At 38.6% G+C, this 21,967-nt stretch overlaps 1 protein-coding gene and 1 pseudogene across 1 annotated transcript in view; one reads left to right on the top strand and one right to left on the bottom strand.

Annotated features, from left to right (window-relative positions):
• LOC145467315 (protein sidekick-1-like) overlaps window positions 1-21,967 on the top strand; it is a 330,055-nt gene that overhangs the window by 179,243 nt on the left and 128,845 nt on the right. The gene's annotated exons all lie outside the window — the stretch shown is intronic.
• Window positions 3,440-4,534, bottom strand: LOC145468654 (uncharacterized; annotated as a pseudogene).

The following is a 21,967-nucleotide window of genomic DNA, read 5'->3' as shown; positions in this document are numbered from 1 at the left end:
TTTTGCAAGCAAGCTAGTCTTGAATTAGGTATGTTTTTTTAGGAGAAGCTACTTTTTTCAGCATTATCGGTAAGACCAGCAACTAAAGCCATTCACAATACCTTTCACATCATTCTGAACTAGAGAACTACGGCAGGTCTGAAACAGGGTATTAATTTAAGGCTCAGGCCATAAATAGGTTAGAAAAATCACAGACTTTGGTCTTAAATAGGGTAAGTGCTTTGGGAAGCGGGCCGCACAGCCCCACTAAATTTTTCAGAAATTCAAAGTATTGTGTGTGAGGCTAAATAAAGCTAAGAGGCAAAATCATTTGACGCATAATATTTCCATTTCTGTGCCAGGCAGTCTTGGTTTGAATGGATGCGGCACCTTACGTTTCGTTGTCAGTGACGCAGTATATTTAACAAATGGTAAACGCCATAGCGTGTACTATTGAGTTATGGATACACGCGGGAGGTTGCTAAGCACGAAAGAAGCGTAAGAGTCGCACGAGGCGATAGCCGAGTGCGACTCTAGCTTCTTGAGTGCTTAGCAAACCACCCAAGTGCATCCATAACTCAATAGTGCACGCTATGGCGTTTACCATTTGTTTTATAACATAACATTGAGACATTGGAACAACAGAAGTCCTTTTATTGAGCTACATCGCAAAAAAATGTTCGTGTAGTCTTACGTGACAAGAGAAAACAAGCGCGCGAAAATTCATTCATGACAACCGACTGCACACCAGTAACTCGATAAAGTTTCATCTTCACACAACTGTGAAGACAGTTTCGCATTTCTGGCAAAAGAACGTTGGCCATTACTTTGGAAACAATGTCTGTCAAAAGATTTGCTTTGTAAACATTAGCACACACGTCAGCAGCGTACACCCATGGGCAAATAGTAGACGCTAAATTAACCAATCAGAGCGCGCGCTTTGCTTTAGTATGTTATAATTTCTTTTCAAAAAGGACGCCTCATGTGTGACGACAGTTGTGCAATTATTCCTCCACTTTGGCTTGAATACTGAGTTATGAAGCTAAAGTACAAATGCTATCGGTTTTTTCATGGAGACCAGCTCTTGAAATGCCGCGGTATGTCGAAATACAAATTTTCTTATTTTTAAAAGCGCGCCCTTTGAAGTAAAGCTACTGGAATTGTGGCGGAAATTCGAGAAATTCAACTAAATCTGGAAAATGTCGACACCTACGATATCAAGAAAACCTCATAAAAAAGCCATATTATACCAACGTTAATTAAACTACAATATGATGAATTAGTTACGTTCCACAATATATCGTATCTGTTGTATCGTCCAAACGCACCAAGTGCGTGTTCTTTTCTCGTAAACAGCCACAGAAAAGGGGCGGGATTGTTATTCCTGACAAGTGTTCTGTTTGACCAAAATTATGTCGCCGTAGTTGTCATCTTAATCACATTTAAATCAAGCACGGAAACAGATATCTTCGTTTCTCTGGAACACATCGTTTCAGTAAGACTTAGGAACATTTAAGTCGCCAATTATTGCTACCTGCATGACATTTTAATTTCCTTTTCTTTCCGTGACACGACATAAAATTTAGTTTCGAGAAGTTATTTTTGCTGAACATGTTTACCTTGTGAATTGCAAGCGTTTACCCTGATAACATTCATACTCACTATGTCAATAAATCACTCTGAAACGGAAAACAGTACCATTTCTTTGTTGAACTAAACAAATCGGCTTAAAATGTCTCATTGGTGGACAAATCGCGTGGTATGGCGGTGTCTCTACTTCGAAAACATTTTTTTTTTCACTATCACTATCAAATCGAGTTGGCAGTTTTCTTGTGTAAGAGTTTTACTGAAATATGTTGCAAATGACACATTTTGTTGCGATACACCGAGTTTTGGCTGAAAAATTGCCGCCGTAGTTACATTAACAATTACGAACTTACGAATCACTATGTAAATAGTTCACCCCTGAACTGAAAACAATACCGTTTCGTTTCTGAGGAAACGAAACAAAAGGGACAAATGGTAAGGAAATTTCCCGGGAAAAGTTCCAGAAAACCCGGAAATTGATGAATTTCCGTAAAGCGAATCATTCAACCGAAAATTCCGAAATTTCCAGAGTGCAGATGGAACTGAAATTTCCAGGAAACCTTTTTTCGAAAATTTGGGTATACCTCAGGAGGTTGCCCTCTTTTAAGTACAAACAAGACAAGTGCGATTTCATCCTGGCCACTGTGCCTAGTTGAGATTTTCACTCCATTACGAAAACTTGCCCCAATATCATGAAAACAATGAAACATCCCTTGCGGGGTAGTGCATGCAGAGTTTTTACCATTTAATAGACTAAGGAGGCTCTTTTATCGCTGCCTCTATGTTTACAAGTGCGGTAATGGAATAACTTCCCACAGTATCCTGAGAACTGCTAAGAAACAACAGTGTACATAATTACAGTACACGCAATAAAGACGATCTTAAACTTCCATCTGTAAAACGAAATTGGGGATAGCAAAGAACTTGTTACCATGTCTTCAAAGATTGGAATAATTTAGATAGTGATTTAAGAAACTCGTGTACCATATCTGATTTTAAATGTAAATTTCTGGAATCATTCTCAGTTATGTAATTTCTTTTTCTTTCTGCATTATTTTAGTTCTAGAACATATTTTATTCCTTTATTTATGTGATTACTGATATATTTAGAACAAGACCTCTCTGTATATCACAGGTAGGTGACTGAGCTTCCTGTAATAAATATTATTATTATTGTTATTATTATTATTATTTAACATTTAATATTAAATATTTATTATTATTATTATTATTATTTCAAAACTAACAAGAACTTTATTAAAATCTCCTCAGAACACCTATTTACAAATCTTCACAAATTCCACTATCATAGACTAAAATTTTGATGAAAATAAAATATCATGACATCTTAAAATACTAATTCACAAGCTCATGCCATCATCGACTTTCTAAAATTGATGGACACATGCCCGGTTGGCGTTTAAACAACAGAATTTCATTATTATCATAATATGATAACAATAATAATAAGAGAAAAAACACTATTCGTGTACTAAAGATTTATATGATAACAAAGTATGAAACTGTAAAATGCGCTATTTAGGCTGGGGTCGCATCATTGAGCCACGTGTATTTTTAGGTTATTAATCACACTTGTACGGAAAAAAGTCTTTTATAGAAACTGATCTGATAGAGTTTGCATGTGTTAAGATCTACCAAATTTGTCAAATTCTTTATACATTAAATTATAGATGGAGAAGGTGAAGTTTTTTCTGCATTCTGGCAAGATTCAAAAATGGCGGATGATTTCACTCTGTTCACTCTACGAAACTCGAGATCTGGGCAGAAAAAGCCGTACAGATCTGAGATCGTAGTAAGAAGATTCCGTTTAAGGCTAGTCCTACCCACAAAAGAAGCAAGCTCTGACTTGGTTCTATAGAAGTGTAAATTCTGTGCGTGAAACGTGTATTCCCTTCTCCCTCACTCCGTTCGTACGAAGGAAAATCATTTTCCTTCTCCAGAACGCTGAAGCATAACACAAATACACAAGACTGTAAGGCAGGCAGAGTGAGAGCACCTGCCTGCCACGTTGAAAAAAACAAAGAAAGGGCAAGGAGCATACCTCGAAAAAGAGATCGGTCGTCAGCAGCACGAGAAGTATGAGCGCTGAGGGGAGTCTTATTCTTCTCGGATTTCTTAAGAGCATTGTGCTTCTTCTTCTTCAAAGCCCTCTCCTGCGCCTTCCTGATCCTCTTCTCGTCGTCCGAATCACTAGCTAACTCCTCCGCCTCGTATTCCTTCACCGCAAGCCAACCTGCTTCGCTCTTGTCTGCCAGTTTTATGATCTTCTGACGATGTCGCAAACTTTTTCTTAAGTCCTCAACCTTTTCAGCAGCTTTGTCGACGTCGCGCAAGCCAAGAAAATTAGCGGCTTCGTCTACCGTCGCCTGAAGTTCGGCGTTAAACAGGAACTGGTCTTTGTTGCCTTGGAACTTAAGCTTGCAGGCCTCAGACGCTCTTTGCAATTTTCCAGTTTCACTTGACGATTGCGAGCTTAATCCCGACGAGAGATTTTCAATCTTGTGGTCAAGGTACGTGTTAAAACGTTCGAAAACGTCCTCTGTAGCAGACTCTTTAGGGTTCTTCGAAATTTCGGGACTCGAGGGCATCTCAAACACGATGAAACAAACAAGAAAACTACAAGCACCGTCGAGTAGTGTCGCACTTGATGAATATATCAACCTATTCACTCCTTATATATATTCCAACTGGAGTCTCGAGAGACTCCACGTGCTAACACAAGATGTGTTAGCATAAATCACATGCGTGCTCACGCTGAACTTCCGAAGGAAAATACATATTCAGATCGTTAACACGAGCGCCACAAAACGAGCTTGAGTACCCAGACCTCCTCGGCCAAAGCTACTACATTAGCCGCTGTTCCGAAAATGAACCCGCATTTCCTTCCATCTCTCTGTGCAATCGCTACGTACAAGCCGGGTGCTCGCAAATTTTAGGAAATTACTGAGCAAATTGAGATAGGCTTTCAGTTCGTGCAAATCATGCTAACCAGAAAAAAAATATATTTGTTTCATTACGGCGTAGAAACAAAGTCCGTTGATTGATCGATTTAATAAACCTTTGATCAACTTAATAAAACTTCCACGGCTTTTACCTGTAGAGTATATGAAACGCCTTTTAAACCATTTTATTAAAGGTTTGCGTAGTTAAGGAGCCATTGAGTCTAAAATAAATATATTTGCTGGATTACGCTCGTAGAAGTGTTGTTGCACTCTCATAGCAACAGAATAATTGATTCTTTATGACTGCGACCATTTATTTCTTTGTAAATTGTACGAAAAACCTTTCGGCGAACTAACTTTGGTCGATCGGGGCGAATCGACTTTTTCGGGGACGACACGACTTTGAGTTGGGCGAAATAGTTCGGTTCGATTCGGTTCCGATACGGCGGCCAGTGTAAAATGGGGTTGACGGGCTTACACGACTAATACGGTTCGTGACATTTGTACATTTACCGTTCTCTTCTCGGTCTCTCGACCTTTCTTTGTTTCAAACGTGTTTATGAAGGGCACTTTATGTCGTGTTGTTAGGGTCCGGCTGTTTGATTAGAACTGTTCGCAAGAAAAGTATGTTGCTTCTATTCACGGATATCATATTTATCATTTATCTTCGCCCGATTTTCCTTCGGAGACTACCGTAGCTTTACTTCGAGAAAGAACACCTTGATTTGCAGGTCGATAGCTGTCGACCTCCTGAGTAGGTTTTAGCACGCTTCGCGGAAGGAGGATCTCCAGTCGGCGATCTACATGCGATGCGCCCAAATTAACTGAATACCTGACCATGCAGAGTTTGGTACGCCCAGATTTGTGCTTAATTGATGATACCTGGCTTCGGAATTTTAACGAGGAGTATTCACACAGTCCCTGGGATAACGTATGCTTTCTTTTTGATACCCGAGTATATGTCAATTTACAGAGATTTTATGCTGCCTCGAGTATGTCAATTTACAGCGATTTAATGGTGCCCCGAGTATGTCAATTTACAGTGATTTTATGGTGCCCCGAGTATGTCAATTTACACAGAGTTTATGGTGCCCCGAGTATGTCAATTTACAGAGATTTTATGGTGCCCCGTGTATGTCAATTTACAGAGATTTTACATGATAAGGCTAAACGCGTAAAATCTTTGTAAACGGTAAATTTACAAACATTCTTAGAAGATTTTGTTAAGTCGGTAAATTATGAGTTCTTTCCTCTTATTCTAGCCGGTACCATTTACAAACATTTTACAAATATTTTTAAATTAACAAAACTAAAAACTAAACAAAATCTTTGCAAAATAAATTTACAGGCATTTTGTTTTTAAGCGGGATAAGTGACCAAAGGTGAAAGTGAAGAATGATCATCGCAGTTGATTTTCCAATTTAAGGTTACAATATACCTTCGGGTCGGTAATTTTCTTCAAATTTGGATTTTTGGGTCAAAATACAGGTCGAAGAATAATCTCTAATTTCTGAAAAAAAATTTTGAAAAAGGCTAAATATTGGCGGAGAAATGGCGGTTTTACGTTTTCACCGGAAGTAAAAGTTTACCTCTTGATTGACAGCCCTGTGGCGCGTATGCAATCAACCGAGACGATTTTCGCGGGAATTACCTATATGGATGTCACGAATTGACTACTCAGTTGATCAGCATTGTTGTTCTGACTACCCAGCATTTTTGATATTAGGCGTGTCTCTATTAAGTTATAAGTAAACATAGACCACGTTTAAACCATGGACCGGTTCGAAAAAGCGAAAACAGCGAAGAACGAATGCAAATACATCAATGAGTGAAGAAGCGAAAGTTCGCCACGCGGATGAAGCTATAGTTATCGTATAAGGCGGGCAAATATTCGTGGTGAGAGAAAAGAAAGGTTCTGTAAAAATTTCGGAACTTGACAGCAATAACAGGGATGCTGACAGAGACTCTTTTGATGAGTCCGATATCGACGAATCGTCGGACTCATTGAGACCATTTGAAATGTTATCCATGCACAGTTGCTCACACACAGTAGCTCTCCGCGCTGTCTTTTGTTTGTTTCCTTCGCTCAGCCACTCTAGCGTTCGTATCCTTTTTAGTCTTCCCCATTTTGCCAGACCAGCTTCAAGAAATACCGAGCTACAGAAAAATTATCTCTCTGCCTTCGGTTCCTTGAGCGCATTGCGAAACACAAGAGTTTTTTAGAGATTCGCGCGTAAATTTCACCAGGAGGTTAACAGTAGTAAACTTTCCCTGCACTGATTGGCTTAGTTACCTGAGAAGCCAGTTGAAGGCGTTTGTGGGCGGAGTTTGTTCGCAAAGCAGAAAATTTTTCTTAGCGCTGTTTTCTCGAATAAATTTTTTCACTTGAAGCAGACACTTTAAATAGATATAACTCAAAGGGAATTTGTTCAATTGCTCTTAAATTTGGACAGTGGCTAGTTTAACATATAAACTACAAAAGCGTGTCTGGGGATTGTTAATTTCGAAATACTTTTTCTTCGAGAGCGATTTTTGTACGATCACTCCACATTTTTTTAATCCTATTTCGAAAATGTTCTGTAACTTTTTACTGCAATCGAATATGCCAAAACGCAGACACGTTTTTTAAGCGCTTTGGGTCCTGAAACCGAGGAAAAAATTAAATTGGCGAAAAACGAAATTCGCTTTGACTTGTAGCTTTCGAAAGGTGATTCGGGCGCTCGCATTTAGTGGTCGTGAAAAATTCGACAATTCATTTTCTTTCAAAATTGTTGGTATAGTTTGATAGCCAGCTCCATAAGCTTTAATTTGATATAGGGGTTTAGTTATCTATAGCTTAAACTGCACGCGCTACATCGCTTGCGCGCGAGACACCCCTGAAGGTATACTGTAACCTTAAGCAATTGGAAAGAAGAAGCCTGAAAAAATCAGGGCTTCAACGGGATTCGAACCCGTGACCTCCGCGATACCGGTGCGATGCTCTACCAACTGAGCTATGAAGCCACACACTGGGAGCGAGGTCAATTAGTTGAGTTCATATCTTCCCGTGAGGAGTCAAATGATGTGAAGTTTATATGAAATAATTCATATATGAACTGCGGTTGTAGATGAAAGTGAAGAATGATCATCGCAGTTAATTTTCCAATTTAAGCAATTGGAAAGAAGAAGCCTGAAAAAATCAGGGCTTCAACGGGATTCGAACCCGTGACCTCCGCGATACCGGTGCGATGCTCTACCAACTGAGCTATGAAGCCACACACTGGGAGCGAGGTCAATTAGTTGAGTTCCTATCTTCCCGTGAGGAGTCAAATGATGTGATGTTTATATGAAATAATTCATATATGAACTGCGGTTGTAGATGAAAGTGAAGAATGATCATCGCAGTTAATTTTCCAATTTAAGCAATTGGAAAGAAGAAGCCTGAAAAAATCAGGGCTTCAACGGGATTCGAACCCGTGACCTCCGCGATACCGGTGCGATGCTCTACCAACTGAGCTATGAAGCCACACATTGGGAGCGAGGTCAATTAGTTGAGTTCATATCTTCCCGTGAGTTCATATCTTCCCGTAAGTTTATTTCATATAAACTTCACATAAGTGACCAAGTCTGTAAATTCAGGATCTACAGACATTTCATAAAGTCTGTAAATGGGTCAAATTTTCCAGTGAGTGATTCGAGTTAAGCATGAATTAAATTTATTTATGGACACTGAACGCTCGAAATATCTCTTTCTCAACCCTTTATGATTTTCCTTTCTCGTTATGTTAGTATGTATTTTTTTTGGTCTAAAAGCAGCTTGGTTGATTTTTTTCTCGTCACAATTACCAAACCCCACTCCCCTTAGTAGATCATTTTGCATAGCTTGAACAACCTGCCATCCAGCCATCCAGTCTACGTGAGGAGCACCTCGCGTCTGACAGCAGCATTTCCTCTCAAAAATAGGTAATATAATTTTTCACCTTGTTATTGTAAGATAGTTTTGTGCTGGTATGTAAATTCGTTGGTATGCAGGTTACGTAATTATGCTAAGAAGTTAAGAAGCTGTCTCTGTAAAAACCGACCACTGATTTTACTTCAAAAATTCGATTTTTCTCATAAGCTGGGATTTTGAAGCCCTTACCTAGTCAATTACTAAAATGAGTTTTATCTGATTAAAAATTCTAATTGAAGGTTTCTAGGATTGATTGAAGTTCGGTCCGCTCGACACAAGTTGCGTGCTTGCCGAAAGTGAAAAAATAGCACATATTGCCGGTGCTGCAAAAAAAAATAACATTCGCTCAAAAGTCCCAATTCTTTTTTCAACCATAGATATATCATAGCAGTTTGTTTAGCCATGTTGCAGTTATAATTCAAGGTTGTTCCTTCAACGATTAAAAGAAGATTTTCTACCCGTTAAATCGAGTTTTGAAGCAAACGCGAAAATAGCTCTACTTTGAAGGCAAATTTAAAAAATGTGGCACCTGTTTGAAACTGCTGAACTACATGAATAGAAAGTATAAATGTCCCTTAATTTAAAACAATAATAAAATTTGTCTGCCCACTAGGTTTTCAAAACTAAGGACCGCTTAAAGTTCAGGAAATTTGGAAAATATTCCAGCGAGTAACCAACACACTCGCCTTCGTAAAGTGCTCCGATAAATTCACGTAAATCTCTAACCTGGCTTCAAGGTTAAAGTTTTGGTCCTTTGCAGCGATCCTTGAAACCTAAGTAGCATTAAAACTGCCACCTTTTCCTTCCAGCTGTAGGTTTGTATATAAAGTACATTAATACGTTCCTCATCTGTGTCGAGCGTGACGATCACATACTTCGATGTTCTTTGTATTACTGACCATTGTTTTCCTCGAAGCCGGTTTAATCATGTACAGTCCTCTTGAAAGGTTTGCACTCTTTTGGACAACTCTCGGCACACATGCATGTATGAACAGTAAACGGTGATCCGGGGAGCCAAGGAAGGACTGACAAATGCCACGGCCATTTTGTCTTTACAACAGGTGTTTTAGTTCCCAATGTTCCGGTGAGGATCACATTCCTGTTATACTCACGGGAAGATTGGGAACTGAAAACACCTGTTGTAAACACAAAATGGCCGTGGCATTTATCAATCCTTCCTTGGCTGCCCGGATCACCGTTTACTGTTCATACATGTATGTGTGCCTGGAGTTGTCCAAAAGAGTGTTTCTACAAACGGTCGCAGCCTTTTGTAACATGACTTTAGAATTTACAGTGGAACATGGCTGCAGTCGACTACGCGGTCTCATCAACACAGTTAACTACTTTTATAAAGGCTAGTTGTGCCGGACTTGTCTTTGTGTGACGTCAGAGTTAATAGCAGTCAATTACATCGTCAGCGTTAACGGTTCTTCGGGTTACTATTTGGTCACATGACGTCAGACATAACGGCAGAAAGTGGCTACAGTTGACCGCTTTGCTATCACAACAATACCACTAAGTTATACATTTCTGACTAGCTTTGTAGTTGACAGTCCAAGTTATCTGGTCAAATCTGGCTTACGCATCATGAAGATATTTCTTTGCTTTTTAGTGTTTCTTTTTTTCCATACAATCTTTCAATCTTTCTTAATCAAAACAGATCACTATCTTGAAAACTGTGTTTACAGAAAAAAATACGAACAATCGGCTCCTCGACCGCCATCTACTACAAAAGGCCTTTTGATGGCAAGTGCGAACGGTCACCGTGTTTAAGAACTATATTAGATCGTGCGACGCGTTTTATCTGTAGACCAAATTCTAAGGGATGTTTTTGAAACTAAAATATCCCGAGAAACTCATCGCCTCGAACATCAACGGTCTCCAGTAACCTCCACACTTGACTCATATGCCATAGGGCAGTCCTTTACAGATCAGTATATATGCCTTACAAGGATCAGAAATCTGCCGACATGGTCCACAGACAACTTCACGACCTTAGAAGAAAACAAAACAATCATGATTTGCAGCCCTAAATTTAGAGGCAGAAAGATTAGGAAAAAAATGAGGAATTTAAGTGTGAACTGTGAGATGCAAAATATATCGGCTACACGTGGCGCTACCTCCATCAACGTGTACAGGATCAGAAGGGAAAAAAAAAAATTCAAGGACGGACATAATGTAAAACCGCTGGTGAACCTTTGTGAGATTTTCAATATCCCTAAGGGATGCCGGGGCAAGCTTGAGTGTTGAATTTTTGCGACGCTCAAAATTAGAAAGAAATGTCCGGAACTGGACACTCATAAGACTCTATTCGCGCGAAACGTTTCGTATCAGTTAAGGACTTGTTTTTACCCTCTTTGAATGAATGAATTTTGTCAGAATTCCATTTCTGAATATATAGCATTATAGGTCACTTATTTTAATTTCTTTTCAATTCCACAATCATGACATGACGCCGTCGAGACGTCATGTAACGTGCTTATCGTTAATTTTATTTTTCTTCTCTTTTAGTAATTAATATAATTTACATGTTTTTCATTATAAAGGACATTTTAAATTAAGAAAGAGAGAAAGTTATGGACAGAGAAACAGTTTAATTTTCCGAAATGTTGATTACCCCAGTGGTCTCCTGATAATTTCTAAATGTCAGTTTTGCAGGTATTTAGGCTTGAAGACAGCCTTCAGAAACCTCTGCAGGTGTCTCGAACAGACATATTACTTCATATCAGGTTGCATGCAGATATTGGTACCTTCAATTCCCAGTTGGCAGTTTAATGTCTTTCCGGGAAACGTTTGGAATATTAAGTTTTTCTTTCATTCTACCTTTAGGCAGGCAGTGTCTGGGCTTTAACACTTTAATCCTGCATTGCTCACAACGTGAATAGATAAACAAATAAATGACAACAATAGAAATAAATATATGTAAGGTAAGTGAACTTGGTATCAGGGCTGACAACGAAATGGCTTAAGATGTATAAATGAAGGCAAGCCCCGAGGATAAAGCACGTCATACAGGTAACTTATAATATCAGCCGTAGAGGATTGTCTCTTTTATATTTATCTATCAGTGATTTTTTTTTATTATTTTCTTTTAAAAATTGAAAACCATAGAAAAAATTGAAATGCCATCTCTGAGGTTTAATTACCAGCTATATGATGAAATACACCGTTGCTATAGCACCATCAGACAGGTGGTTTATTGAGCAGTGTGACAAAGTACAGTGCCTCTTTTCCGTCGAAATAACCCTTTTTAGCATCAGTTGAAAGTTGAAAGTTTTATCCTTAGAAGACCCAAACGTGTTGAAATCACCACCGAAATAGGAATTTTGCTCTAAAATCAGCAATTAAAGAACAAAGGCGAAGGCAAAGAAAAGAACGCAGTTAAATATCAGGCTAAGACAGATGCCAGTGGTTTCATTTTCTGGCAAGTGGAAAGGAATACTGTTAATGTCTTTGACTGAGAGCTTTAAGATTTGACGCGATTAAAAAAGGTAAGCAAGTACTATTTTCTTCTCTTAAATTTCGATTTTTTTTTAGAAAAATCTTAAGTTTGGACGGCGACCGACAATCTTTGCTTCATGTTGAGAAACATTATTGCTGACGGTTGTTCTATAAACTTATTATCATCATGTTTGAAAATTTGGAATAGATGATTATTGCAAAGCAAGCTTCCGTAACTGTCGACTGTCGTTTCATCGTGTAAAGCATGAGACTTATTATTTTAAAGTACAAATTTATTTTGTCCGAGTCTGGCGTAATGATTACCATGCTATTTAATCAAACGTCATATAGTTCCGTTGTGTACCCGTGCAAGAAACTGTTGGGAGGGAAGCATCTAAGTACATCTTTCCAACGTCCTAGAGTGTCAAATAAAATGTCGAAGCATTTTAACATAAAATTTAATGAAAAATAAAAGCTTTTAAAATAAGAGCCGTATTTCCAGATCAACTTTCTAATTATAATATTTAATTAAATTGTTCTCGTTAAATTGTCAGCATTGATAGAAAGACGTCATAACTCCCAGTCGCCGATAATCTTCGCGCAAAGCATTTTTTTCTCTTTTTTTTTATAGAGATTTTATAATGATGAGCGCTTCAAAGGAGCTAATCTATATATATATATTTTTTATATATTTTTGTCTTAGAAATGTTTCCAATGTGTATGCTCAGCAGCTGTTTAAATTATTAAGATAACTTAATACAGGAAGTTGAAACTTGGGAATAATCGGCATAAAGCATTAACTGTGAATCGTGCATTTTCACAAAGACAAGAGCATCTTCTTCCCGACATGACATTTCACAGATCAACAATTTTTACAGGTATGGTTTTGAAATAAAAAACAAAAAAAAACAAAAAAAAAACAAAAACAATTCCTGCTGTAACGTTTGCTCGTAAGCGACCGCAACCACTTTTAGAGCTAAAAGTTTCGAATTTTCTTTTGTTCTTATCCTCCCGTAAACGATCTCTTGACAGGTAATAGAGCGGAAATTTTGATAATATGGTGTTGTGATGTTTTTGGATTTCTGGGTAGTACTAGAGACGGAAGTTTCTCAATGGGAAGTACCAGAGTTTATCTTAAAATTGACTTATCGCATGAAAACATTCAAAACTTGGGGTAAGTCTCTTCAGTTACCATATGCTAATTTATTAAAACAAAATACCTTTCAAGCAAATTGTGGTAGAAAGTTTAGAGATTCAGTACCCAATCAGTTGACCGTGTTTAGTTAGTCAGTAACATAATGTTGATTGTTTTTTTTGTTTTTTTGTTTTTTCCAGGGGAAAAAAAGAAGAAACGAAGAATCGTCATGCTGTTGGTTATGGCTTTATATGTAATCGTCGTTGATGCAGAAATTGGCTGTGTCGCTGTTGAATATCTACATAAATGTGAGTGATACAGAACTAGAAAATACTCATCTTGAATTAGGGACTACCTTTTCTTGCTCTTCTACTCTTTGTTAAAACATTGAGCACAAAAATAGTAAAATCGTTTAAATTCACTTATGAAATTGTGTTTCTCTCCAATCCTCCCCACCCCTTAAGCAAAACAAGGGTATGGTATTCTTCCATATATAATTACCTTTTTTGATGTTTTGTTACGCGTTTTGTTTTTATTGTTATTCCTTTTACAAAATTAAATGCCATTCATTTGGGAAGGAAGCTCTTGCAATGAAGGGAAGGCGTTTTTAAAGTGTGAAAACAGTCCTGGTCATGCCATCATAACAAAGTGTTTTTATCCGTTTTAAAATTACGGCACATCCCCTGAAATTCCTTCCCGCAAGTCGTGTCGACTGAAAAGTAGTCTGACTTTGTTTGCTTAATTCTGTGTAACGAACTGTGGGAAAGAGATACCAGCATCAATCCAGTGCTAGTGTTGGGGAGTAAAATTCGAAACTGACTTCATGGAAGAAGGGCTAATTAAGAAAATGATTTATTCCACGGAAAAAACTAAAAACAGAGTAACAATGTAGTTTGGTTTCTTTGCCAGTGTATTTCTAAGCCAGTTAGGTCTCATGGTGGTGGCCTCATAGTTAGTACGCTCGACTCCAGACTCCGGATCGAGCGGTCTGAGTTCGAGCCCTAGCCGGGGACATCGTGCTCTGTTCTTGGGCAAGACACTTTTCTCTCACAGTGCCTCTCTCCACCCAGGTGTACTATTGGCTAACGGCTGGGGATAACCCTGGGATGGACTAGCATCTCATCGAGGGGAGATTAGAATATTCCTAGTCGCTTTATGCTACAGACACTGGGATAAGCTCCGACCTAATGGGTCACTTGGCTTGTATGCAGACTTTACCTTAGGTTAGTAAAAAGGCACAAAAAGGCTTCAATAAGTAAACGTTGCGAAATACAGGATTTAACGACTCCTTACTTTAGAAACTGACCCTTATGCAGTTTGTATCGAGTTTAAGAAAGTGCTATTTATTGCAAGGCTGTAAAGCAAAAACTTGATTAATTGAGAATAAAATCTCTACCAGATCCTAAAGCTCCTTCCATGTCGCTAAACATTTTGGAATTTCCGGGTGAGGACGTCCTCCCAATTGGCTACGACATAACAATCATTTGCACCAGTAACTCTTCAAAGGAGGGAAGTCATCAGGCTGCTCAACCTTATACGATCCAATACTATTACAACGAGTATTACGATGACTATATAAAGGATTGCGATGGCAGCGGAGAATCACTGGTATGCAAGCTTTTCATTCAAAATGCCAGTAAGAGCGATTCCGGTAAATATGAATGCGTGTCAGAGAATAGCATGAGATGCACGAAGGATAAACTCACATTGAAATTTAAAGGTAAGTCGTGACACTACCCCGTGATCTGTTGTTGTTATAATGGCGTTCTTATAATTCAACGATTAGCAAAGTATTAGCCATTAGTGTGATGATTAAACGGGTAAAACTACCTCCGTTTTCAGCTAAACAGCAAATCACTATAAAGTACGTCGTCGATGACTGCGCGACGACGAACTGACAGAGACGAACATGCTCAGTTCCTTGCAAGTGTTATGAACTGACTTCTAGTCGTCATCGTCGTCGTCTTCCTCTCATCGTCGATGCTTAAGTTCCCTAATTAAAAGCACCAGGTTAAAACGTCTTGCTTAATTTGGAGTCATTAAATTTGGGTAATTGCATTTTGAATGTTTTGTCCTGCTGATTTATACGAGATTAGATCTTAATTAAGTGTCATTAACAGTGGAAAGTATTTTAAATGGAGACCCATCACCGCCATATTTCAATGTCGATCTTCCAAGCCAGAGAAACTTTTCCGCGGGAAGTACAGCGAATCTGAGCTGTCACGCGTCAGGTATCCCCCGCCCAGTCATCACGTGGTTCAAGGATGGTCATCGAGTGCCAAGCTTTTCTGTGAAGGAATTTAAAGGTCACTCCATACTAGCTTTTGACTCTATTCGCCTGAACGACCAAGGGAAGTACTGGTACGAGGCAAACAGCACTGAAGGCTGGAACAGATCATCTAGTGTGAGTTTAACAGGTACATGTGCTTACAAAGTACAGGGTTGTTACTATCAGTATAATTTAATGAAGAAAACGCCCCGTAGGAAACCGCACCCTAAAAGCCGTACTGCATTGGCCTGATGGAAACACAAATCTAGCTGTAGACGGAATTATGGAGGTGCGTTTTAAAAGATATGGAAAACAATCTCTATGAAGCTGTGAGAACTTCTGGCCACGGCTCGTGTTCCCGCAGCATTTCTCCCTCCACAACTTCCACTCGTGTTTCTATAACTTGGTGTATGGGCAGAAAATGTTTTCTATCGCTTAAACGTTGTTGAGTTAAATCAAGTACCTTGTAGTGACATTGTCAAATACTCTTCGTAAATCAGTACATTTATTAAAGTAAATTTTTGCTTTCAAGATGCTGTAATTTTATGAGTGGGTAGACTACGAGTAGTCCCTCTTTCGCTTAGTCCGTCGTGCGTGACGCGAAAAAAAACAAAAACGCGAGAAAAAAATGGCCGCGCGAAATCCTGGGGGCGAGAAGAACGCGAAAGGAGTGACTACCGCTTAAGCCCAAGAGTTTGCCCTTTCACGGTTAAGTGATTTTTTGGTGTGAAATTTCCAATCTAATTAAGCGTATCCAATCGAATTCTTTATCTTGACGTCCTGTCATTATCGGCTGTCGTCGACAACCCCGAGAGATGCCTAGGAAAATAATCGCTCAAATGTCAAGTAGCGGTGCCAAAACATGTCGTGAAGGATGTCTTTCTCAAGCGATCGCAAAACCCCCAAAAAAGCTGTGAAAGGAAGACCAACGAAAGAACAATCGTGTAACGATTTTTGCCGCGTTTGTAGATGCAACTTTAAAACGTTGAGTTTCGACGGAGAATTTATTTGAGCCCTCCAAACGAGCGGAGTAGAAAAATGTCGTCTGGCTCATCTGGTCACAGAACTTGGTTTTTCTTGTGAGAAAAATGTGGCTGAATCTAACAGAGTGTGCGCCAAATGTGCCACTAAAATTCGGAACGCTTCAGAACTTATGAGGTATCTTAAGAGTGGATTTCTTGTCTCGCAAGAGCATCCCATGCCATTGCCATGACTTGTTCGCCTATTGCAGCGGAACGTTTTAAGCGAATGTTCGGTTCGCGGCCTCATTCAGCGAATTCTGGAAAAATTGGCAGGACCGACTCACCGAAGGAGGATGGAATTTCAAAACTTGAAGTAGAGTCAAGGAAAGCATCAACGGCCAGACGATCCATTTCTCATAGCTTTGCAAATGCGACCCGGCAAGAAATTTCTGAACTCATGTCCGCGCAGGCAGTCGAGAAACCGGCAGTGAAAGTTGTTATTTCAACTGGTGATGACACGTACTCCTTTCGTTCAACACCAGATGCCGCAACGGCTGACATCGTAAAAAATATCTGCAACCGAAATTGGAAACCAGTTGTGAACGTGATGTTTCTGCACGAAGAACTTAAGAAGGAACTCTTGTCGTCGCTCGCCAAACACTTGGCTCGTGAAATGACCGAGTACACTCGTAGCGAGAGCATGCTAAAATTCAGTACTCCGTCAGAACTTGCATGCTTCTCTAATCGCAAATTGGTGCACGGAATAAAGGTCTTTTGCCCTTTGTGGTACACGTGCATTACAGGGGCCGCATGCGTCGATCCGTCTGATGAGAAATTCGACGAGAGCATAAATTCCCTGGCATTAGCGACTTCTGCAATTACACGCCTGCGAAATCCACGAATGTCTGCTCGTGCAAAGCGAGTTTCCACCGTTCTTGTCCACGGTGGGGCAAAAGCGGCCGATTTCACGCGTCTAAATCGGCTTGGAATTTGCATCTCACACGGGCAAGTTGCTCGTGATCAAGCCGAGGTGGGAAGAAATCATGATTCTAAAGTATTGCTATGGAAAAAGGCGATTGAAGAGAGGAATGGCACGTTGTCGCTGATTGAGGAAATTCTTGGCCAGCAATTACTGGATGATATTATAGATGTCTCTAAGTCATCTCTGGAGAGCAAGATTTATTATTCTTCTCAGGCATTCCAGAAACTTATGGATCTGCTGGCTGTTTGTGACACAAGCAACATCAGCAAAGCAGATCTTAAAGAGGCCAAGTGTAAGCTGCTCAAGGAAGAGCCAGTGTCTTACAGGTAAAACTGATGACTTGAGTTTTCTGCGGCTTTTCTTTGAATGTCTATTCCCCGCAAAAATCCACAATCCGTGCGCTTATTAAGGCCAAATCCGTCGATCCGAAAAACCTAGTCACCCCCTTTCTTGTTCTTTTCAGAGAGCAATTCTTACTCTATACTCTATTATAATTTCTTTTATGATATAGATAGGACCCTTTATCATGAGCCCCTGGCTCCGGGGACTGGGAGACCACCCTCTGTGTAATTTGACATGAAATAAAATTGTTTTATCTTATCCTATCTTATCTTATCTGCGCACACTCTGATTGGTCAAAAAACCCATGTTTTATCAGAGTATAAAGCATAGACAAAGCGCGTTTTATTCTATTTTTTTGCCTATCTCATAAAGCAAGTGAAGACGCCTAAGCCGTGTATTATACTGTGATAAAACACTCTGGACATTCGAGAACACTTGAGAAATGTAGAAAACACTTGCCTGCGGTTCGTGTTTTCTACATTTCCCTCGTGCTCTCAAATGCCCGTCGTTTTTTATCACAGTGCAATACACGGCTTAGGCTTCTCCACTTGCCGAAGTAAATAGCCAACTGGTCTGCCTCCTGCCAGTTGGGATTTCTGTCAAGTTTCCGTTTAATTTACAATATTTGTTTGCTTTTGTCAGTGTCTACAGCAGTGCTAAACCACTTCGACTCTTAAATTAAGTGATTTATTTATTTTGTTTCATTTCATTTACAGAATTGTTGCTGACAATCTTGACTTCAGTCTCTCAGCTAGAATCCAGACCAGTAAGTTCCGGAATCAGTCAATTCATTGGACACATCACCTGGCTATTCGCGATAGGGTTATACTAGACCCCAGCTCAGGCCCATCTGTCTTCCCTACAAAAGGCCAGTGCAAGATTGCAGATCTAGAGCTTTCGGAATTACTACCAAATGTAGAAAGTAACCTTGCTGTGGAGAGTGATTTTGTTGTCTTGGTTACACGAATGGTTGTAAAGTTTGTGCCAGCTTTTACAATGTTCAGGGATGCAGTCATTCACCATACTCCTCACCAATATAGCACGAAATGGCCAGAAAGTCTGATGTGGTAAGAATTATTTGTAAAATAGGACAAGAATGTTTTTTTTTTTCAGAACCTTACCATTTTATTTACCCAGTATTTTACCAACTTAATCCATTATCTTGTCCAGTTTATCAACCTTACACTTCACTTCACTTCACAACTTTATACATTGATTGATAATTTTATACATTGTAAAAATTCATTCAGCAAAGTTTAAAGGTAAAAATGAAGCAACCCATGACTTAAACAATTGAAAAATAATTGATGTAGTAGGTAGCCTACAGCAGTTGCAACTGGTGTCTCAGTTCACAGGTATTCAGTAGATTAAAGAAGTAGTTATTGGTTGTGGAATACATGATTATGTTAATTTAGTTGTTTATTCTCAATATGTGTTTCCTTGGTTTGGAATTCTACAATACAAATATTTCTGGTGAGATGGCACAGTACTTGATGTCTGTCCAAGAAAAGTATGTGCCACAACTGACCCAAGGTGATAGCAAGATGATTCTTCAACCAATCTTTTTGGATGGTGACCAGTTAACTGAGGAAAGGGCTAGGAATGTTCAGTGGGTGTTTCAAGATGGTGATGATCAGTTTGATAGACTAGGGGGGTTGGATCCCACTCATGCAGACTGGCATGCCAAGGTCAATTTATACAAGGTAAAAAATCTGTCATTCCCCTTTCATGTTATTATCAGATGTATTGTCATCATCATCATCATCATCATCTTATGCCTGAGATAATTGGAGAGAGTTAATTTTCTTGTCTGGATTTTTAAATAAAACAAATGGATGATTAGTATGAAAGTTTACATCAAATTTTAAAAAGAAAGAGGGTATTTTCAGGATTCCTATATTTCTATGGAGAAATTACGCCAAAAACTTTTAAGTGGTCAGCGGTTGATTGGTCAGCGGTTGGTGTACAAGATGGCGGCAATTTTGTGAGCTCTGCCAAAACTGTTGTATCTTCAGTATTTTTTATGTTATATGTTGTTCTAGTCGCCTTAATCATGTCAGTAATTACAGCGGAGGCTTTGGAAGCCATCCTTGACAAAAAATTAGCACCACTGAATCAGAAAATTGAAGATGTTAATCTGTCCATGTCCCTCATCAACGAGAAATACGAGCATATGCTTAAGAAATTCTCTACCTTTGATGAAGAGAGGAAGGAACTTACTAATGTGAACCAGGCCCTTAAAATGGAACTTCAAGCGACCACTAAGAAACTGCAAGATTTATCTGCGGCCCATAATGATCTAGGGCAGTATGTTCGAAGGGAATGTGTGGAAATTCGTGGTATACCACTTCCAAGTAGCCAGTCAAAGGAGGATACAAATAAAATACTTCTTAAAGTCGCTAACCTGATGGATGTTGATATCGAAGATCGAGATATCTCCATAAGTCACAGACTCAGAAACAGCGAGTCTTACAAAGGGAAGGGTAACAAATGCCCACCAATTATTGTCAAATTTGTGCGAAGGATAACCAAGGATAAGTTTTACAAAGCCCGAAGGAAGTTAAACGATCTTTCAACTAAGGATCTTGGTTACCCAATTGCCCAGAGAATCTTCATCGCAGAGAGTCTCACCCAGAAAAATAAGGAGCTCTTCAAGGAAGCTTACCAAGTGAGGAAGGACAAACGGTTCAAGTATATTTGGACTTCTTCAGGGAAAATATTCTTTCGTAGAAATGATACCAGCCCTGTCCTCCCAATAATGGGCATGAATGACCTTGTAAAGATCAAGGGATGAGCTTACTTTTCATCGCATTCTTCATCGTAACTCAAGTCGTCTCCCAGCTAAGTATAGCTTATATATTAAGTTTACTTTATGAATAGTAATTTACAAAGTAGGACCCAAGAATATAGTCTATTACCTCGCCTGGATATAAGCTCATCAAAATCAAATATACCTCATTTAACCAGATCTGATATAGATCTACATATGCCATGTGAGCTAAACTTTAACTATTATACTTCTGAAACTTTTAATAATGACAATGACAATGACATTATTGAATGCTTTAATGGGAAAAATTCCTTCTCAGCACTAAATTGTAATATTAGGAACCTTTCTGCCAATTTTGACAATCTTGTAAATCTGTTATCTGAATTAGCCTTTACATTTTCCTTGATAGGTCTCACTGAAACCAAAATTAAACTTAATCAAGATCCTATAGTAAACATTAAGTTATCTGGTTATCATTATTTATCACAACCTACTTATTCTAATGGCGGTGGTGTAAATTTTTATATAAAGGAGGATTTAGAATTTACTGTACGTGATGATTTAACAATCTCAAAGAATGAATTTGAAGCTCTATGGATTGAATTACACAATGATTCGCAGCATAATATGATATGTGGAATCATCTATAGACATCCTGATGGTAATGTAGAGGCATTTCAGGAATACTTGAACTCCACCATTGAATGGATCCATAGAGAAAATAAGTATTGTATGATCATGGGTGATTTTAATTTAGATCTTTTGAAGTTTGAACATCATCCTGCAACAGATCATTTTATGAATACATTAGGTACTTCATTTTTTCATCCTCATATTTTACAACCAACTAGAATCACTGATCATTCAGCCACTCTTATAGACAATATTTTTTTGAATTCTTTGGAGCACTTTACTATTAGTGGCAATATAATATATGACCTTACTGATCATTTACCTAATTTTTTAATTATTAACAAATTTTCCACCCTATCAGCCAATGTCAAGATTTATAAGAGGGATTTTTCTAAACTCAATGAGTCTGCCATGATTAATGAGGTACAGTCAGTTGACTGGAATGAGCTTTTGTCTCAGGATACTTCTCAGGATACTTCTAATCCTACTGCATTATTTGATTTATTTTATGATGCTTTATCTTCAACAGTTGATAAGCATATTCCTATTAAGCAATTATCTAAGAGAGAGCTTAATTTCCAGTAAAAACCTTGGGTAACTTCTGGGATAAGTCAATCCATTAGGGTTAAAAATAAATTATATAAAAAATATATAAAAACTAAATCACCTTATTATCATAGTAGATTCAAATTCTATAGAAATAAAGTAAATCACCTTATACGTATTAGCAAAAGACAATATTACAATGACTATTTTATTAAAAATACGAAAGCCACTAAATTAATCTGGAAGGGCATTAAACAGATTATAATTCTAAATTCTAATTGTAATCAATCTCCTACTAAAATCATAGATAATAATTCTGAAATAACTGATACAAAGTCAATTGCTAATGCTTTTTGCAGTATTTTGCTGATATAGGAGACCGGCTTGCAAGTTCCATTCCAAATGTGATCAAGTCACCACTAGAATA

Source organism: Orbicella franksi, chromosome 14, assembly GCF_964199315.1.
Source record: "Orbicella franksi chromosome 14, jaOrbFran1.1, whole genome shotgun sequence".
Classification (NCBI taxonomy): Eukaryota; Metazoa; Cnidaria; class Anthozoa; order Scleractinia; family Merulinidae; genus Orbicella; species Orbicella franksi.
Note: the sequence above shows the minus strand (reverse complement) of the source record. Positions and strands in the feature narration are given on the sequence as shown.